This window comes from Hypanus sabinus, chromosome 11 (genome assembly GCF_030144855.1).
Source record: "Hypanus sabinus isolate sHypSab1 chromosome 11, sHypSab1.hap1, whole genome shotgun sequence".
Classification (NCBI taxonomy): Eukaryota; Metazoa; Chordata; class Chondrichthyes; order Myliobatiformes; family Dasyatidae; genus Hypanus; species Hypanus sabinus.
The window spans coordinates 110,886,834-110,893,604 of NC_082716.1; positions in this window are offsets into that span (position 1 = coordinate 110,886,834).

A 6,771-nucleotide genomic window follows, 5' to 3' on the forward strand; every position below is an offset into this window, starting at 1 on the left:
GCTAGGCCCTTTGGCCCATACTGAACTTCATATCTGCCTGCTCCCACCAACTTGTACCGGGTCCAGAGCCCTCCATACCCCTCCCATTCATGTACCCATCTCTTGAATGCTGAAATTTAACTCCTATCCACCACTTCTGCTGGCACACTCGCAGATGAGGTTCCTCATAAATATTACAAGCTTCACCTTTGACCCATGTCCTCCAGCTCCAGTCTCGCCCAGCCTCAGTGGGAAAACCCTGCTTGCATTTACCCTCTCTATACCCCTCATAAATTTGAATACCTCTATCAAATCTCCTCTCATTCTTCTGCGCTCGTGAATAAAGTCCTAACATAGTCATAGAAGAGTACAACACAGAAACAAGCCCTTCAGCCCACCTAGCCTGTGCCAAACCATTTAAACTCCAATCAACCTGCATTAGGACCAGGATCCTCCATACCCACCCACCCCCATCCATGTACCTATCCAAACTTCTCAAACGTTGAACATGCACCACTTGCACTGGTATCTTGTTCCACACTCCCACCACCCTCTGAGAGAAGTTCCCCCTCACTCAGAGTTCCCCTTAAACTTTTCACCCTTAACCCATGACCTCTCGTTGTAGTGCCACCCTATTCAACCTTTCCCAATAACTCAAGTCCTGGTAAAGAGATCTTTGTACTCTTTCAATTTCAAGCAAGACTGGAGAGAGTAAAAAATGTGTTTTGTTAGACCATAGAACAGTATAGCATTGTATAGGCCCTTTGGCCCATCACACTGTGCTGGCCCTATAACCTGTTTTAAGATCAATCTAACCCTTCCCTCCTACATTGCCCTCCATTTTTTCTGTCATCCATCCATCTTAAATGCCCCTAATATATCTGCCTCTACCACCAGCCCTGGCAGGGTGATCCACATGCCCACCACTCTCTGTGTAATAAACTTACCTCTGATGTCCCTCATATACTTTTCTCCAATCTTCTTAAAATTATGCCCCCTTGTTTTAGCCATTTCCACCTTGAGAAATAAGTCTCCGCCCTCCACTCGATCTATGCCTTTCATCACCTTGTACATCTCTATCAACTTACTTCTCGTCCTCCTTCACTCCGTTGAGCATGCCCTCGCTTAATCAACCTATCTTCATAAGTCATGCTCTCTAACCCGGACAGGACGTGGAAAATCTGCTCTGCACCCTCTCTAAAACTTCCACACCCTTCCTATAGTAAGGCCAAAGCATCAGTACCATGCTGTTATGTTTGATATTCAGGAAACTCCCTGCCCTTATCTACCCCTCATCCATCTTAATCTAGTATATTCTGTGAAATTTGCACTGCCCCCTCTGTGTTCAGAAGGTGTTCCTATCCAACATGTTCCATTCTGCTCTATCTTGGGATGTTTTAAAACATAGAATAGTACAGCACAGTACAGGCCCTTCGGCCCACAGTGTTGTGCCGACCCTTAAACCCTGCCTCCCATATAACCCCCCCCCCCACCTTAAATTCCTCCATATACCTGTCTAGTTGTCTCTTAAATTTCACTAGTGTATCTGCCTCCACCACTGACTCAGGCAGCGCATTCCACGTACCAACCACTCTCTGAGTGAAAAACCTTCCTCTAATATCCCCCTTGAACTTCCCTCCTCTTACCTTAAAGCTATGTCCTCTTGTATTGAGCAGTGGTGCCCTGGGGAAGAGGCAATGGCTGTCCACTCCGTCTATTCCTCTTAATATCTTGTACACCTCTATCATGTCTCCTCTCATCCTCCTTTCCTCCAGAGAGTAAAGCCCGAGTTCCCTTAATCTCTGATCATAATGCATACTCTCTAAACCAGGCAGCAACCTGGTAAATCTCCTCTGTACCCTTTCCAATGCTTCCACGTCCTTCCTATAGTGAGGCGACCAGAACTGGACACAGTACTCCAAGTGTGGCCTAACCAGAGTTTTATAGAGCTGCATCATTACATCGCGTCTCTTAAACTCTATCCCTCGACTTATGAAAGCTAACACCATAAGCTTTCTTAACTACCCTATCTACTTGTGAGGCAACTTTCAGGGATCTGTGGACATGTACCCCCAGATCCCTCTGCTCCTCCACATTACCAAGTATCCTGCCATTTACTTTGTACTCTGCCTTGGAGTTTGTCCTTCCAAAGTGTACCACCTCACACTTCTCCAGGTTGAACTCCATCTGCCACTTCTGCATCCTATCAATGTCTCTCTGCAATCTTCGACAATCCTCATCACTATTCACAACACCACCAACCTTTATGTCATCTGCAAACTTGCCAGCCCACCCTTCTACCCCCACATCCAGGTCATTAATAAAAATCACGAAAAGTAGAGGTCCCAGAACCGATCCTTGTGGGACACCACTAGTCACAACCCTCCAATCTGAATGTACTCCCTCCACCATGACCCTCTGCTTTCTGCAGGCAAGCCAATTCTGAATCCACCTGGCCAAACCTTCCTGGATCCCATGCCTTCTGTCTTTCTGAATAAGCCTACCATGGTACCTTGTCAAGTTTTCCTTATCGTTCGTCTGTCTCCAATCCCAGCTATTTCCTGGATTTTCCGATCTGCAGAATTCCCCTTGGAATTCTTGGATTGAAACATATAAGATTATTAAGGGATTGGACAAGATAGAGGCAGGAAATATGTTCCAGATACTGGGAGAGTCCAGTACCAGAGGGCATGGTTTGAGAATAAAGGGTAGGTCATGTAGGACAGAGTTAAGGAAAAACTTCTTCTCCCAGAGAGTTGTGGGGGTCTGGAATGCACTGCCTCGGAAGGTAGTGGAGGCCAATTCTCTGGATGCTTTCAAGAAGGAGCTAGATAGGTATCTGATGGATAGGGGAATCAAGGGATATGGGGACAAGGCAGGAACCAGGTATTGATAGTAGATGATCAGCCATGATCTCAGAATGGTGGTGCAGGCTCGAAGGGCCGAATGGTCTACTTCTGCACCTATTGTCTATTGAATCTGTTTACGGGTTTCCTGAGGTCCAGTTGATACACGTGGTATTCTTCCGGCCCACACGGATCTCGCACACACAAGAACTGTGTGCGCGTGCAAGTGTTCATGAATGGTGGTGTTCAATTCAAGTTTAATTGTCATTCAACCACAGCCATACGAGATGGCGTTACTCTGGGGTCAAGGTGCAAAACACAGTACCTACAGTCACACACAAGATAGCTGGCACGAATGGTCTACACAGAGCATGCATTTGTACACTTGGTATGCACACAGGCACAACTGCACATTCTTACACTCCTGCACACCAACATTCAAGGATCTGCTTTACTCGCCACGTACACTTGCATGTATTAGGAAAATCACCATGGTGTTGGTGAGGCTGCAACATGTAACACAAAATGACATTCAACAATTATAAAGGATTATATCACACATGAATTAAAGTATGGATATGGAATAAATTGTACCCAAATAGCAACATGTACTTACAATGTAAGAACTGGTTTAAAATGTTTACAGTGCAGTGTCAGGGTTGTGGAGAGATAAGAATGGTTGATGAGATTAACTGCATTGGGGAAGAAACTTAGAAGATGTGAAGTTTTTGTTGTTTTAACTAACTTTAGGTGCTTTCCAGAAGGGAGATATTTCACTGCCGTCACCATGCAAGTCCCGGATTTACCTACCTCAATGGCAAACTCATTTAGATTAGACAAGCTTTGTATGTCACAGGTATATCAAAGCATGCAGCGATGTATCAGTCACCGACACAGTCCGGGGATGTGCTGGGGGCAGCCCACACATTTCACCATGCTTCTAGTGCCGACAAAATGTTGTAACAAAAATAGAATCACTGGAGAGACACTGAAGCTAGTGGATACAGAAATGTTTTCTTCAACAAAGTGAAGAGGAAGAGGCCCCCTGGTCCAAAATAACACAGCATTTTTATATGCTACGGATCAAAGGTAACAGCAGGATAATTCTATGTATCTACAAGGCTTCCTTTGAATTAGATACAGTCTTCACACACCTCCCTCTTCCTACCCTCACTCCAGACACCCAGAATGAATGCCAATCAGCACTGGCTGGTTTGCAGTTAACTCCAGTCTACAGCTCCAGGAAAACTATTGCTCAGAGCTGCATTTTAAATTTAATTTATAATCCACGTTCAGGTCTGAAGATTGGTTGGCTGGTGAAGTAATATCTGTTATACACACTGACTCCAGAATACTGTACACCTTAACAACAGCATGCCCACAACTTACTAACACTAACTTATGGTTCAGGTTAGTTCTTCAGAATGTGGGAGGAAACCCATATGGCTACAGAGACAAGGTACAAACTCCTTAAAGACATTGTACGGTGATCGCTGGTGCTGTACAGCAACGTGCTAACTGCTACACGCTGTACCACCTACATGTGCTCTCACTTACCGCTGGCGTTTAGGGCAGCAATGAAGGTCCTCCATCTCTGGCGGTGTTCAGGGCTTCCTTCATCGTGTCAGTAGTTTCCTCTCGGTTTTTACTTCTGTCAGTGATGCAAGTCCCGGGTGGAGACTCAGGAATACCGTCACACTCCGATGTGGAAGGATTCTTCATTGCTGTTTCTGTAACAATTTTGTTTGTCCAGTCGGGGTCAATAGACAATAGGTGCAGAAGTAGACCATTCAGCCCTTCGAGCCTGCACCGCCCTTTTGAGATCATGGCTGATCATCTACTATCAATACCTGGTTCCTGCCTTGTCCCCATATCCCTTGATTCCCCTATCCCTAAGATACCTATCTAGCTCCTTCTTGAAAGCATCCAGAGAATTGGCCTCCACTACCTTCCGAGGCAGTGCATTCCAGACCCCCACAACTCTCTGGGAGAAAAAGTTTTTCCTTAACTCTGTCCTAAATGACCTACCCCTTATTCTCAAACCATGCCCTCTGGTACTGGACTCTCCCAGCATCTGGAACATATAACCTGCCTCTATCTTGTCCAATCCCTTAATAATCTTATATGTTTCAATCAGATCCCCTCTCAATCTCTTTAATTCCATCATGTACAAGCCCAGTCTCTCTAACCTCTCTGTGTAAGACAGTCCAGACATCCAGGAATTAACCTCGTGAATCTACGCTGCACTTCCTCTACAGCCAGGATGTCCTTCCTTAACCCTGGAGACCAAAACTGTACACAATACTCCAGGTGTGGTCTCACCAGGGCTCTGTACAAATGCAAGAGGATTTCCTTGCTCTTGTACTCAATTCCCTTTGTAATAAAGGCCAACATTCCATTAGCCGCCTTCACTGCCTGCTGCACTTGCTAGAGGACTCCTAGATCTCTTTGTATTTCTCCCTTACCTTACTCTACACTGTTCAGATAATAATCTGCCTTCCTGTTCTTATTCCCAAAGTGGATAACCTCACACTTATTCACATTAAACATTATCTGCCAAGTATCTGCCCACTCACCCAGCCTATCCAAGTCATCCTGAATTCTCCTAACATCCTCATCACATGTCACACTGCCACCCAGCTTAGTATCATTAGCAAATTTGCTGATGTTATTCTCAATGCCTTCATCTAAATCGTTGATGTAAATGGTAAACAGCTGTGGTCCCAATACCGAGCCCTGTGGCACCCCACTAGTCACCACCTGCCATTCCGAGAAACACCCATTCACCGTTACCCTTTGCTTTCTATCTGCCAACCAGTTTTCTATCCATGTCAATGTCTTCCCCCTAATGCCATGAGCTTTGATTTTACCCACCAATCTTCTATGTGGGACCTTAATCAAATGCCTTCGGAAAATCGAGGTACACTACATCCACTGGATCTCTCCTGTCTAACTTCCTGGTTACATCCTCGAAAAGTTCCAACAGATTAGTCAAGAATGATTTGCCCTTGGTAAATCCATGCTGGCTCGGCCCAATCTTATCACTGCTATCTAGATACGCCACTATTTCATCCTTAGTAATGGATTCTAGCATCTTCCCCACTACTGATGTTGGGCTGACAGGATGATAGTTCTCTGTTTTCTCCCTCCCTCCTTTCTTAAAAAGTGGGATAACATTAGCCATTCTCCAATCCTCAGGAACTGATCCTGAATCTAAGGAACACTGGAAAATGATTACCAATGCATCTGCAATTTCCAGGGCCACCTCCTTTAGTACCCTAGGATGCAGACCATCTGGACCTGGGGATTGGTCAGCCTTCAGTCCCACCAGCAGAACCCCTGAACCCGGATGACCGGTGGACCATCAGGAAGTATATAGAGGAGCCTTGGGACTCACAGCACCAGGTTTAGCAAGAGCCGCTACCTCTGAGGCTGGCATGACCCAGAGAGCTCGACGCTGGCTGGAGTCAGGACTTTCTGCTTTGGCTCTTGGCAGGGTCAGTCATGCCAAACAGGTCAAAGGGTAGAGGGCAGGATAAGAGTGGTCCATCAGTCCCCCGGAGTCTCCACCTTGCACTTGCACGACAGACAGCAGAGAAAACTCAAAGGAAGCCCTGAGCACCAGCGGAGAGGGAGAACATCCACTGCGGCCCTAAGTGTAATAGGCAGATACATGGGCATCTTAACTCCAATATCCACTGTACACACTGCCAGCACAAGCACTGCTCCAACACTATGTTTGAATAGAAGAAGATTTGAATAGGGAAATCCTAAAGTGTTATTTTACTGGGTTGCAAGATGAAGACAGGAGGGTACGGAACTGAGGGGGGTGTATCTGGGACGTCAGGTAGCACCGTTGAGCCCTCTGGAGACGTCGTGGGCTTATCAACGAAACGTCAAAGCAGGAGGGTGCCCACCTGATGACCCCGATGACGAAGCTACCCTC